The 15365-nt window shown below is 38.0% G+C and overlaps 1 protein-coding gene across 11 annotated transcripts in view; it reads left to right on the top strand.

The window, feature by feature from the left end:
• The window catches only part of DGLUCY (D-glutamate cyclase), a 47690-nt gene that overhangs the window by 4686 nt on the left and 27639 nt on the right, over positions 1 to 15365 (top strand). For 3 of the 11 annotated variants that reach the window (XM_040601310.1, XM_040601309.1, XM_040601314.1), the window contains exons 2-3: positions 936 to 990; positions 13366 to 13437. The gene's annotated coding sequence lies outside the window, so the exon portion shown is untranslated. Of the gene's footprint in view, positions 1 to 935; positions 1028 to 9396; positions 9772 to 13365; positions 13438 to 15365 lie in introns of those variants that run through there. The other 8 variants (XM_040601312.1, XM_040601313.1, XM_040601319.1 and 5 more) reach the window with 6 other exon arrangements.

The following is a 15365-nucleotide window of genomic DNA, read 5'->3' as shown; positions in this document are numbered from 1 at the left end:
TTCTGATGAGGAAAATGAAAATGAATGAACGCTGTCCAGAGGGGAAGGGAAGAAGACCTATCTATTAAAACAGAAATAGGGGCTTATTTCAATTTCCGCTTAAATGCTTAAGCTAGGTAGAGATGGAATTTATAGTTAATACAAAGAATTGGCTTTTGGGTCCTAATCCTCACTCACTCATAATAATTTGAAATCATTTTTAAATCTGTTGGAAGAAACATAGAGCGCTGTTCTACATAATGGTGTTATTAAAGCGCTGAGTAATACTGACTGCAGTGTAATTAAACTCAAAATCCTTTTCAGAAGACTCAGATATGAATTCTGACTATTTTGAAAATTGACTGTAAACTTTGAAGAAGGGGACTTTAGGAAGGAGAAGCTAATCAAGATGATCTGAAAGCTAGAGATGAGGAAATTAAAACTTTTAACTCAGCATGGAGACCATGAGTACATCCTGATAGTTGCAGAAGCCATGCAGCTGCTTTCCACCCCCAAAGAAGGAAGCAAAAACATGAGGAAAAAAGTGATTAAATGGCAGAGCTTAAAGGTATGCATTGTAGTTCTTAAACAGATCCTACCAAAAAGGAGATAAGTGAAAAGAAGTACCACATAAAATGAAGGGGGAAAGGCAGGTTTTTAAAGCATAAATAAAAACTAGTAAGTTCATTTCCACAACTTTTATTGCTACTGACATATTTAAAGATATTGCATATGTTAAATTAGCATAGAGCAAAAAAGGGGTTTAACAAAGTGAACAATATTGCAGAGATACATTTTTCCCTTTTCCCTTTACCTTGACAAAAGTTGTATAATTATTGATTTTGAATCTACTCTTTTAAATTCAAAAAGATAAGATGCTCCTATGATTTGAAATAACAGAAGAGAAAATTCTGAAACAGATGGATAAATTTATTTTATATATATATTTTTTCCAGACTCAGGTGATATGCCTCCTGGAGTTTGGAAGGAACTTGGAGCTCCTCAGAAAAAGTACGAAAACTCCCATTAGTTCCAAGTACTATATCAGGTGACTGGAAGGCACCTCTTAACATAATGTAATAGAATATTATAGAATATAATACAATATGATTTAATATAAGCTGCATTACAACTAAAAAAAAATTATTTAAAAGGACAGGAAAATGTTTTGGTGAAAGATTTGAAAGATTACCTTTAGTTATAAAGAATGGGGGGAAAAAAAAAAAAAAGGATTGAAAAAACCCAGTAAGTAGATAAACATGATTCCATGAACACACACCAGGTATAAAACACTACTGCGAAAAATCAGGTCCTAAACCCAGTATCTAAAATGATAAATGGCAAATTTTCAATAAGACTAAAAAAATGGGGATTTTTAACTGAAGTTGCATCATCTACACTGGCACTATAAACTGTATGACTTGGGACTAGACATAACCGGTAACTGGTACTCAGTAATTCTACCATTTCATTACTTTTTTCTTAAATTTTTCATCCCATAATGATTTATTGAGATATAGGGTACAAACTAGAGTATGTCTAGCTCAGCATCCCGTCTCCAGCACTGGCCAATAGCAGCTGAGTAGTGTTACAGCAAACTGTGGTAAGAAACTTCTAAGGTTTAGCTATGCAGTCTATGAATAACCCACCATTTGTTTATCTTTGACTTTGCTATTTGCTAGTTTCATCTGACCATAGAATCATAGAATGGTTTGCATTGGAAGGAACCTTAAAGATCATCTGGTTCCAACCCCCTGCCATGAGCCTTCCACTAGACTAAGTTGCTCAAAACCTCCATAATGATTCCGTTAAAAAAGAGAGTGAAGAACTGTTACCTTTTATCTCCTCCATACTTTTGTTGGATCTGCCCATATTTCACAGGCAAACCCAGAATGTGAAGCGCTAGTCCCCCCACCTCAAAATGTCCAGTAAAATATTTGCTGTAGGTACAGGTTATGCACCAGGCACAAGCACTTCTTTGAGCTTTCAGTAATCCATCCACAGCCTCATTTCTTTCACTTTTCTTAAGGAAAGGGCTTATAGGGAAAACTAGGTTATTTAGATGTTAGAACCCTCGGTTTCAATACACCTCTTTTCTAATGTAAAGTGTTTGGAGTGACAATCTTTCAAGAGTATATCAGAACTGCAGTTGGTTGGAAGGCATTTTACACTCCTTTTGTAAATTCCTCAAGATTTGCATTTTCTCTGAAGTGTTAGACTTCTATGCAAAGAAATGCCCCATTAAGCAGTTTTTCTTTGGCTGTCATTTATTAAGTCTGGCTAAGAGTGAGGTTTGGCATCCTCCTCCTTACATGTCACATTCAAAGTTACTTTTCTGTTGTGACTGCTTGTTAACATATTGATGGGTAATATTACAGCAGTGCAGATTATTGACATTGTAAATCACTCCATTAACTCTAAGCTACTTCAACCCCCTCACCCCCCAGCATTTTCTTGGATTTAATGAAGGTTTACACTAATACCACATCTCACTCCAGCTTCAAAAGAGCGCATTCCTATTCAACCAGATTTTATTACAACGAACCCACCATGTCATTACAGAAATTCCATAGTAAGTGATTTGCTTCCCACTGGACTCAGCGCTGCCTTCCTGTGACTCTAATGAGATGCATCTTCAAAATGGGAAGTCAAATGAGGCAAACCCCACAGATTTTTAGAATTACTTGCAATATGCAGAGGAGTTAGGGTATGACTTCAACTTAATCTAACATATACCTGCAACGTGACCTTACATTGTCTTGCCACCAGAGTATTTGGTTTTGGGTGGTAGTGAGTTGTTGTGAGATGGTTTCCATTATTTTCCTAAGTCTTTAGATAGTAAGTTGGTTAAACTGTTCCACTGTGCGACACTGTTTTTCTTTAGAAAGCTATGTGATCGAAGACAGTGGACAAGCATGAGGTATTGGTTTGGTTTATACAGAAGACAAAATAATTGCTTTTGGGTAGCAAGTACAAAAGCAAACAGAATTATAAATCATCTGGGGTTGGACATGAGCCCACTTGCAGTCCTGGTACTTCTGCAAAAAGGGGATTTCTGCAAAAATCTTGAGGCTCTCCTTGCTTTTGACAAACACAGAGCGAGTGTTAACCCTTTATTTAATCTTGTGTTTCAAGCCAGATCAGGACAGTGCTTTCTGTAGTTTTTTATGTACCCTTTCTGACTTCAGATATTCCGTGAGAAACTCATCATTCCTCCTCTAAGGCAACAGTTGCCTTATCTTCCTAGTGCCTCTCTCTGCAGAAGTAAATGCCTTCACACCCCACCCACTCATGCCATGAGAGCAGACTTCCCACTGCCACTCCCCACCCGCACCATGACTGCTGCTACAGTAGCAGCAACACTCTCTTGTCTTCAGTTACAGTGTCAAGGACATCACTGTCATAGCTGCATACATGCAGGTGATGCTGCATATCGGCACATCATCACTCATCTCTTAATGCTTTTACCTCTCTGGGTTGGAGCTTCACAGTGCACCCTCTCACACAGTTGAAGCTTTGGGATACAATTCAATCTATTTTGGCTCTATTGATTTGGTTGTTGTGTTTGGTTTTGGAAACTTTATACCTGCTAAGATTCTTGAAAGTGACAAATATAGAAGTCATATAGTCCTGTTAAAACAGAACCTTGTCCAGAATGACAATAAACCCAAAACATTTCAAGAAATTCTGCCTATCCATCTTATTAATAATCTTACTCTCTCCTGTTCATAGAATGTTCATTGCTAATCTCTAGCTGTTTACTTAGGAGAGGCTCATCTTTTTCCAGGTTATTTGCTTGTGTTGCATCTACCTATTAAGTCCTCTTCTTCATGAAGTAAATATCCCAGCAGTCAAGTTACCTACGATATCCATAAACTTTTCAAAGAAGCCACAAATGTATTCTGATTTATTACAAAAAGAGCTAATGAATTAATTCTAAATGTTATTTTATAGGCAGAATTGAGATTATTTTCAGCAGAAGTTTCAATCTACGCTTATGGCTTTAGTCACAGGACAAAGTGTTCAGTGCAGGTGAGGGATTGCGTCGCACTGCAGTGATGCTGGAGAGCCCTGGCTATAGATTAGCACTCGGTGCTGAGCAACAGACAAACCCAGAACAAAAAGGTGCTCCCCCAAAAAAACCTTCTCATTAATGTGCTATGATGAAAGCCCTTAGAGCTCAACTGAAAACTGGGAAAACTTTGATGTTTTCACTAAAATTACTATAAAGGTCACAAATTGGTTATCCTACAAAAATTACATGTCTATTGGGAAAAAAATGGGCCATCTATAAGCATGATGTCCTCTTTTTTCTTGTTCATTTTTAAGACAGACATTTGAGATGTATCTCTTCTGCAGAGCTCATGAACCCAAGGCCACAGAAGTTAGATGTATTTCTGTTAATATTCTTAGCTATTTTTAATATACATAGATTATATCCTAAACAATGCCCACGTAATGCACTTTGTTTTGCATATTTTCTTTTGTATACTTCGTAACCGTGGAAAAGTCACATACAAATAATTCTATTATTTGAACTATAAGATGGTCATTTTGGATTGTCTTTTATTCAGTTAAATTTATGCAGTCTTGAAATAGCTCTCTTTAATTGAGAAGAGTTTGCTTTATGTGATCAACCATGGAATGAATGGATATATATTTTATATACATAGATATATATATGCACACACTTTTTTTTTTTACCTTTTTTTTTTTTTTTTTTTGCCTAGAATTTGAGACCAAGTACTGATTGCAATAGTTTCCTTCTTAAAAAGGAGTGGAAAATGTTGTGTAATACTTTCCAAACTGAAGCTGGATCTACTCAGAATGCTTAGTTTTTAAACTTTCCAGTAAATGGGGGGAAAAAAGCCTGTGTATTGTTTGTTCAGGAGGACGCAGATTTGCTAATTTTTAGATATGGTTTTATATTCTTTTATATGCCAGCTGGTAAACTATATTTTTGATGTCAGGCAAGAAAGTCTCACTTCTTTCTAGTCGTGTATTTTCACGCTCCAGTGAACCTGCATAATTTCTGACAATTTTCCCATGGACACAATGATTGTATATCTCATATATCTGCAATTTGAAGTGCTTAATAGATTCAAAATTAGCCTTGTATACCAAACTTTCTATATCAAAGTAATTTAATTTACAAAGACAAGTATTGTGAGACTAGAGAAGAGATTTCCATTAGGAAAAAAGATCTATCAGTAGAGAATGGAGTTTGAAAGTCATTAGCTACCATCATCTTTTCAAATGTTTTAGCAGTAGTAACTATGTTTTTTAAATAGCAACCTTTTACTGCTCCATCAGTCTGACTGGAAATCATACCAGGTTCTAGTAATGGATGCCTGTTCATCTTCCTTTTATATAATCAAAATCCTCTCTCTTCTTTCAGCACTGAAAACACCTTCAGACTATATTCAAATGATAATGTTCTTCCATCTTTGCATATTATTAAAAACACTCCCTGATAGGTATGATATAGCAATATATCATACAACATACCCTGCTCTATATGATTTCTTTTTTTATTTCCAAGTAGCTGAGCAATTACCCATTTTGTAGTTTTATCTTTCTCTGTCCAGATATGCTGCTCCCAAATATTCACTCAATTTTAAAAATTCCAGTTGGTCCCAAAAATGCGTCTCCATACTAGTTATATTAAAAGAGAAACTAGTTAAATAGGCCTAGGCTTCAACCAAACTCACTGCTCCCTTTCCCCCACAACCAAAATCCAACGCATTTGACTAATCTTTTGGAGACAAAACCCATAGATGTTCCAAATTCAGTTTTTGCAAATGTGAATGCTCTATTTTAATTGTACATTCAGACTTGGAACCCATTAATGCATGCTTCTGAGTGCTTTTAATTTGTCTTGTCTTTTTTCATTGCACACACTATGTAGTCTGACCCTTCTTTGGGAGAAGATATTGCTGGTGATAGCTAATAAGTGTATTTGGAACACCCTTCTAAGATGCTTGTATCAAGAGGATATATATTTATGGAATTAGGATTAAAAGGAATGTCTATGTTTGCAGATTGCATTCTAATATAAAGATGGTTTCATTACTTTTAAATATATTAGCTTTGGAACTGGAATCCTAACCATGCAAAATTCTTGGCTTTTGCATTTAGACAGTTCCCCAAGTAATTTAATTTAGGAGGTAGCTACTGGAATACATGTGATATGCTGCAAACTGCAGTAAGTCCACCTGTCTATCAGTTTTTATGTTAACCTCTGCAAAAAAAGAAATCGTGCTTAGCTCTGAAGTTCCTGAACCACAGGTCATGGAGTGCTGGAAGGATATACTAGCTAAATTTGGTCAATGTTTGCTCTGATTTTAACCTCTTCCCTGGGTATGCATTATTGGCCGCTATCAAAGTCAGGATACTGGGCTTGATGTAACTTTAATCCTATCTTCTGAAGAATACTGTTGTAATAATATTTTGAATTATTTAGACTTTATTCATGCATCAATCCATACCATAGAACTCGTAAGGCACTATGATGTAATGGAAAGTGAAGATCCATTTCAGAGAAGGAGGAAAATTCAGCCAGATCAAAACCTAATGCTTAAACAAGCAAAGACTCTTTTCCCATTTGAAAACAAAACAGAACTTAGCACACACTCTTCCATACTTAGGACATATAATAAGTTATGTGAAAAAAATCCAAGAACAAAAATGGTTATTCAAAACTTAGTATCATAAAGCACATTCTAAATAGGTGGAATGTGTAATTTTAAGCTACATTATTGCAAATGGCTGTCTGGCATACATCCCAACACCAGAAAAGAGGATAAATAGTTTCTAAGCAGACAAAAAAAGTTAACCCTTATTTCCAAATTGTATGGTTCATCAATACTAATTATAACTTATTTTGTATCAAGGGTGTTAGCTTGCTCCATACACACATGTTTATAAAAAGTACGTATTACTTATGCGTATTTCTTACAACTTTTTTGTCACATCTTTCTTTACTCAGATCTGTGTATAATCTATGGCTTGTATGCAAACACTTATGCAGATGAAGTGCAATACAGCAAGTGTTTCAGCACTTCATCTGTCCTTGAACTCAATAAGACTACTTATCTCTGACACTTATATTCATAGAAGTACTATATATTTGAGTACTTAAACTGTAAGCTCTGAGACAAGGTTTTATGCATATTACCTCAAGTACACCTGGGAACAAAACCCTTAAATAAATAAATAAACAAAAATTACTAATAGCTTAAATTTTGTTCCGTGTTGCTTTTGTACAAAATAGAGGCTCAAATCTGTATCAAAATGGATTTTTGGGAGTAGAGCACACCAAGATACACCAACCTGTTTAGCTTATTTATGTTTTAAAAATATAAAATTAGGTGATATATACATAAGACATTTTCAGCCCTTACCTTCTTATTGTTTGGTAATGAAAATTGAAATGATGACATTAACATCTCTTTCAAGTCAGCCAACTGATGCAGCATTATGAGTCATCTCTTTAACACCGAGCTGGCTTTAAAAAAAACCACCATATTTTAATGGTATGATAAAAGGTATGAGGATGATAGGCCTACAGGTCTTACTCTATTTACCCACAGAATGTAGAGAGAAGCAGTAAAAGTACAGGATTAATTCTCTGAGATAGAAGGGTGAACTGTGTATTTTTTCAACATCTTGAGTTCTCTGCTAAAGCTGCATATGAAGGCAGCGGTTTGAGATATTCACTCTTGTCTGCTGTAACTGCATTGAACACAGTAGTGAAATGTATGAGCCACTGAACAGCTAACAGAGTGACAGCATTTAGTCATCTGATACCTGATCTAGTCTGTAATCAGAAACTTCTATGAGAAGTTCTTCACGTGACCTGCGTTAGGACCCAAGGTTAGCAGAGCTCCTGAACTTCTCCCTTGCACAGCTGTGATGCATCTGCCGCCAGCAGTGAGGCTCTGAGGGTACCCTGATGGACTGACTGCACCAGAACATCCATGTGCTGTGGGGTCAGGCTGTCCAAGGACAGTGTGAAGAGGGCCTGTATCCTTTCCTGCAATTTAAAAGTGTCACGTCAATGGGAATTTCCTTTTCAGAACACAATGCTTCAGTTCAAGCCCATCTTTCTTCTAGGCAGTAGGCACTATTGCAGCCTATGGATATAGGGTAACTCATGTTCTGCTTCACCAAGGATTATTCTGGTGGCTGAGGACAGTTGCCCAGTGGGATTACATCATATGCTGGTCTTGAATGGAATGACTGTGATGAGTTCAGAAATGGAGAGGGCAACTGGGGGCACTGTTGGTACTCTGCAGCACCAGCATACCACTTGCAGAACCTCCCTTCCCACGGTCAGTGTGATTGCCGTTTGTCTATAAAACCAGTTAATTCCTGATTCCTACAGATAACTGGACAACCAGATCAGTGTAGCAACATCGTAACAACTACAGTTGCCACACAGTACCATAGTTGTCAGGTATACAGTAATGAAAACACAGTAATGCAGCCGTAACTTGTCTGTAACTTCACGGAGCCTTTCCAATTGGAATGGATGCTGCCGAACAAAGCTGTCCAGGCATCCTTGATGCAGGTTAACATGTAATATGTGAGCAGCGTGGATGCCCCAAGATAAAGTAGCAGTCCAAGTGCATACTGTTTGCCATCGCATAACACAATAGCTAACAGCACTTAATCTACGCTTGCTCCTGGAAGTTGCAATGAGGTATCCTTGCTGAGCCTGCTACTAATTCACCTGGTTATACAAATAGCATTTAAGCCTGGAGTTCCATCAAGGAAATGATGCTCTGTCCTTTTGAGCTGTTCAAGTACTTCTTGGTCTAAGAGCTGAAGGAAGCAGTGGAAAAAGTCGGTATCTCTCCATTACAGGTATCAGTGGAGGCAAAGGTGTTTGTTCTTGGTAGTGTTTGGAGAGGTACAATTTACTGGAGGCTCCTTAGACACAGCATACTGAGACACCCACATTTCAAGGATGCTATCTTTGTGTAAATATGCAGTCTGCAATCATTCCTTCAGTGACAATATCTGAGGAGAATTGCTTGGTGAGGAGCAATGGGTGCAGTGATTTAGCACCTTTTGGCAGACGTGAGGCCAAAAGAAGCGGCGTAATCCTGGGGGCAGCTTGGACGACCTGACAGTAGGGGCATGGCATGGTTTTTGGGGACCATGGTGCTATTTTATGGTGTGTAAGGAGCAGAGCATCACTCACCTGCTTATCTCCAGATGGAATTCCTTGGGAGGAACAGGCACCCCATCAAGTCCTGTGACCATGCATGACGTGACTGGGTGTAACCTAGGCGGTGACATACTTTCTTATCAAAATAAGCACCTGTGGCTGCTGCCTTGCAAACAAAGCAGTACAAGTCACTGTACTTTGTCCCGTGGACCTTTGCTTTCATTCTGCATGAGTAAGAGTGGGAAGAAAAATTTTCCTCGCTTTCTGAGTTTTCATCCAGCCAACACTGGTCACCTTGGCTGCAGCGTGCAGTGCCCTGGTCAGAGCTGCCTTGAGGGGCAGGGGAAAGGCCACAGCGGCGGCCTGTGGGCAAAGCCCTCCGGGGCTGGCTTAGAGCCACAAGAGGCCAAGACAGAGAACTGGTGGCTGGACCCAGCCCAGCGAATTGTGGAGCAATTCTAAAGATCTTCTCTAGCTCAATGTAGATTGGGAAACTATATTTAAATACCACCTTCATGTTTTTTCCCAATTTCTTGAAGTTGAATAAGCACTTCTTGTCATCTTATTACGAAAACAACCTCTGGTAGATTGCTTGCTGTCTCTTCTTACTGCAGCTGGTGAGTATTCCTGTCAGAAAAGTCAAAGGCATGAAAATGGCCTTGTAAGATCTTGGTAAAGGTCCTTGTCTCCTCTTAGGCGTGTACCATACCTTACCAACGGTGTACATAAATGAGGTAGCTGTTCTAAAGTTTGTTGGTCATGTGTTTTTGTAAGAGATGGGGCAGGGTATGCAGGTATGAGGACATGACCAAAGGTGTTGGAAGGGTGTGTGAAGTCATGATGTTTCATCCTTTGCAGGATGAAAAAGCTTAAACATCTGAGATCTTGCACAGATTGTGCCTGTGGAAGGGCAGGGCCCAGTGTGAACTGTTCTCTAGTCTCTGCCCACATTTCTCCACCTGAAAAACAATTTATTTTGTCCCAGAGCAGAAGCGGAGTATAAAATAATGCAAATGTGGTGTCAGAAGTTTCAGGGAGCCTGTGCAAGTCATGTTGCACTGACACACAGTGCTGTCTGAAATGGCTGCTTTGGAGCTGGTAATTGCTTTCTGTTATTTGTTCTTAGTATACCGGAATAAACTAAATGTTGTGTGTCTTGTTTGCAAGCAAGATTGCATCAAAGATACGTCGATGCATCATCAGTTTCTGATCCTGACACAATCTGCGCAGTCTCTAGTATAGGCTAGCTGCATTAAGAAGCAGAGGGAACACTAGTGGAAACTGATTTAAATTTCTGTTTGCAGCCCTCATCTAAAGGTGCATAAACTTCAAAGGCAAAACCCCTGTATTTCAAATGTAAAGCTAAATCCTAATTTGCTGGATGAGCTGCTGTCTAAAAATACACAAAGCACTTCCTCTTTGGAATGATAGACAAAGCCCTTCTGTACTTCAAAATGATTCATAGCAGATGGGGAGAAAAAGAATCATTAATTGATTCTTCAAATAAAACATCACAAGTATTACTGAGAGACTCAGTTGGAAAATCAAATGGAGTAAATTTTCAGAGAAGTTTGTGGTTTTTGCAGTAGTCTCTTGGCAGAATTTCAAATCAGCTTGATGATTAAACAGCAGGTCATTTTAAACCATGTTTACATTAACAAACCTCTGTAACCATATTCATACTAGGCAAGGCATTGTACACAAAGGGTTTGTTAGATTATAATTAGTTTAGATTACTTTATGTATCAGTAGAGGCAGCCCATGGGCTGGCTCATTTTTCAAGTTACCCTGCTGTTCCTGTTAGAGCAACAGCTTTGGTTAAGCTATCTGCATATCTAAAAAAACCTGCCCAGCAGCGTTAAGTTGTGACCCCTGCACTTTTTTGACCAATGAACCTGTACGTGCCACCACCCATTCTTATTATCAAACTTTAAACTGAAAATAGGACAAAAGTGATATAAACAATGCAGGATTGTATTTCGTAAGAGTCCTTGGGCTCCTTGTAAACAAGTCTCTAGACTATACTTTGAAAAATCACTGCATTAAACCATATTCTTATCAGTGTATCAGTACCATTGGAGAAACAGACCTGTGACAGTCACTGTAATCAGTGACATCAGAAACTGGTATTAACTACTTTGCAATCTTCAAACCTACTTGTTTGTCACTTTTTTCACCAGTACTTTTTACAGGCTGTTTATTCTCAGGTGATCCATTTTTAAAACAACAGAAATAAGTACATGTTTTTAGTTTTACTTCATGAATTTACTTGACACGTGTAAAGGTGAAGCAGTCACACTGTCACTTCTGAAGAATGTTTTAATCCTTCTGTGTTATTATGTACTTTTTAAATTCATTTTTATCTGGTGTAGTTTAGTACAGCTGTATGGACACATCCACTGCATCTCAAAGCATAATCTTTCTGACACGTAAAGGACATTTTTCCATTTTCTCGTGTAGTGAATAATTTACAATGTGGGCCTGTGAAGCATCTATGCTTGTATTTAAATATCTGAGAAATGTACAGGTTCACATTTTGAAAGCTCTAATGTAATACAAAATATTCCATTTACTGCACTAATTTCTTTTTCTCTAAAGAGATTATGTTCTGCAGATTGTAAAAAATGCTTTATAAACTATAGGTCAATCAACAATTGAATGTAAAGTTACATAACTTTGCAAGGCTAGTCAGTGATTCTGCTGTCAGAATTTAAGGAGGAAATAATTACAAAACCTATGCTTAATCCAAGCTTATCTATAATATTAAGAGGGGATACACACACACATACACACACACACGCAAGTATAGATAATGAGGTTCACAGGATTCTGCATCTTACAAGTCTAGGAAACTATTTGTGCATTTATTGTATTTTATGATTTCTGAAGTTAGATTATTTTGTGTGAGACTGAGAACCGGAAAAGCTGATTTTAGGCTGAAAATCGAGAGAGAGTTTGTGGTACAACTTAGAGATACAGCAAGTATGTAAATCAAAAAGAGCTAGTGAGAAGAGAGAAGGCATCCAAAATCCCATATTGCCAGAGGATGCAGTCAGACAAACCAAGGAAGGAAGCCCTACGAAGGTCAGTCAAGCTTGGAGTTATGGAGTTAGAGGTCTGAGCTCAGGGAGGAAGGTGGCAGCAACAGAGGCACACTGCAGACAAAAGAAAGAGGGAGGAAACAAGAAATACCCTGGGATGTGCAAATAGGGTGGTGCAATGAGGCTACTTAGTCCATCATGCAAGTCATCTGAACGACAAGGCAACCTCTTTATTGAATTTTGTCTGGAACTGCATTTTTCTTGCTCCATGTTGGGTTGCAGATTATTTGGCAAAGGTGGATGGCATTTGTCACATTTTCCAAGCATTACTGTTGAATATTTAACTGTTACTTTGATATACAGTAACTAACTTTGTTACCAGAGGTGACTTAAAGATAGAATTAGTGAATCTGGAAGCGATATGACAGGCCAGGGTACACCTCCCGAGAGCAACAGGGTTTTGTAACAGGATATAGTAACATTCCTCTCAAGATGCCTTTTTCCTAGCATGAGTTGTAGGATTCAGGGGAAATAGAGCATATTCTTTACAATCAGTTATGAAGATGAGGCTTAGAACCAGTCCCATTCCAATCACCTCAGCAAAGATCAGCACTTCATTACACAGTACTCAGTCACCTGTTACTCAACTAGTGTGCTGAGAACAGCATGTAGAAATTGTTAATAACTTAGAGCTTCACATGGCAACAATTGATCACAATTTCTGAATAAAAAAATACCTTCCAAATCTGGCTTTCCTGAAAATTGTTGTTGTCTAGGTAATGGGATATTTTGCAAATCAGCTGGGCCAAGTTAATCAGGTAGTGTACCTGTGCTTAACTCTGCTGAAGTGACGTTACACAGATATATACAAAATTAAGATGTCACTTAAAAATTTTACATTAGTTTTTAAAACCAGACCCAAGATCTATTTAGAACTTTTACCAAAGCTGGTACATATCTGTAATTCCTGACTGCCCCTTTGATGCAATTTTTTTCTGAATATACATATCTTTTTAATATAATGTCATTTAAATCAATATTTTTCTGACAAATTAATTCATTATTCTGAGCAACTGATATGGCATATGCCATACTGCCATCATTGTCTGATCACACAGCTCCATACATCATTCTTACAGACCATTCTTGTACCTTATCATCTCTTTCCAGCACTGAAGTTCCATTGTCTTTGTCAAGATATGGAAGTGCAGCTCAAGATACAGTAGTGCCCACAAATCAATAGTAAGTGCCATCTTAATGTGTCAGACATGAATGTATTTTAGTATTTATTCACATCGATATGTAAAACTCAAAATATGTTGAACCTTCATGTAATTCTCTAAAAAGAAAAGTGTTTATTGTGTTTGTAATGTGGAACAAAATGTTTAAGAAAAGGTTCTTTAAAAGTGATCTTGATACTTCAGTGCTACGAAGCTTTGCAATACTGGTTGTTGGTATTGTAAGTCAGGGAGTCTGATGTGAGCAACATGACTTAGAACAAGGATTTTTTCAGACTGTCTGCATTAAGTATGAAGTTTGTCATTACACAGCCAGTAAATGACCTGATTTTCAAATGCTGGTTACCCAGGACTGTATCTAGAGGTTCATTCCATTAAAGGCAACCCAGACTGGAAAGCCAGATCTTCGGGTCCCTTAATGAGGGGACACCACACAGGATGGCACAACAACTATCTCATAAGCTGTCAGCATCTTCTCCTAAGAGCTTTTTAATACTTACCCTGCACCCTGTCTTTAGCTGTATCATCATCCAACATACCCCCACAAGATAACTGATCCTTACCGTGATCTGAAACTATCTCAGAACAAAATGAAAGGAGTCAAAAAAACTTATGCCAGGGGACAGATCCTGATAACCGATTAAGAGCTGTACCAGACCATTCAGTAAGAGCGCTGCTCGATGGCCCCATGAAGCCAGCCTGTGCACCTCATGAGGCATCCTAATGGGACGAAGTGGAAAAGGTGCTGTAAGACCTGAGTTATTGTGGTGCTTCTCCCCTGTCATTCCAAAGAGGCCATGGTCGCGATGGCTCCAACGATTTTCCAGGTGGTCCTAGAGATGGTTGGGAAATCTAAACCTGACGATGCCCCCTAGCATAGGGAAATAACGTACTGCATCGAAACTAGCTCTCCCTGAGGAAGTCAAAGAGCAAAAGCTAGGTTTTACTATGAGCATCTAAGAGTTTATTAGTTGCTAAATTTGGATAGATGATAAAAAGAAAAACAGCAGCATAATCTAGTATTGATATTGTATAGCAGTACAGTGGTCTAAAGTTATCACTCAGAATGTTAATCTGATTGGATTTTCCCTATAGTTTTATAAAATCACTACAGGAACTTTAGTGATAGTGAACGGCCATAAGGTGAGTTTTTTATCTCAACTGGAAGTGTTGAATCAGTCTGCTTTTATACAAAGTTAACATTGAAATTATTCAATTCCTAACCAGCCATCGACAATACGTGTTGCTTTGCAGCTAGGGGCTAGGGTCGCACATAGGAACTACAAGCACAAGTGTTTCTGTAAAGGACTTGGAGCCAACATTGCAGCACTACTGATATTCACGGGTTTGTAGTTCGTTAGCCACTCACTGTCATATGAACCTAAAACTTTTAGGGCCCTAAAAGTATGCTGATAAAATCTCATAGGTGCTTCCATTTCTGCTACTGGGCATGTACTTTATGAGGGCAGAATCATGCTTACCCAACATCAGACCAGGGAATTTGCGATAAAATACTTAGCTGAAGAGAGCTTTTGTGCCAAACTAGTTCCTGAACTTCAGACTGTCTTTCAAATCCAGGTAAGCTAGTAGTTCTTAAGGCCATCAATCCTATAGATTACTTAGATAGTTTCAAAGATGCTCAGAAATAAAGAAAAACAATCTGAAACAACCTAATGAATGCATCTGGAAATTTTTATTAAGATCACTGTGTTTAATTTAAAACTGCTGGAATAGTGATTCCAGGGTGGTGTTAGAAATACTCTTTACAGAAGAATAATGTCTCTTAAATTCACACTTATAGGCCTGGATTAGAGCTCAGCTACATTTCTAAATCCTTGTTATCTTCGAAGTGTGTGCTTGGAATTGTTCATGATTTTGTAATGAAGACTATTTTTTTTGCAGCATAAAGAGTGATAATGTAAAAGCAGAGAA

Source organism: Falco naumanni, chromosome 7 (assembly GCF_017639655.2).
Source record: "Falco naumanni isolate bFalNau1 chromosome 7, bFalNau1.pat, whole genome shotgun sequence".
In the NCBI taxonomy this organism is placed as follows: Eukaryota; Metazoa; Chordata; class Aves; order Falconiformes; family Falconidae; genus Falco; species Falco naumanni.
The sequence above is the reverse complement of the archived record's forward strand: the minus strand, read 5'-3'. Positions and strand labels throughout refer to the sequence as shown.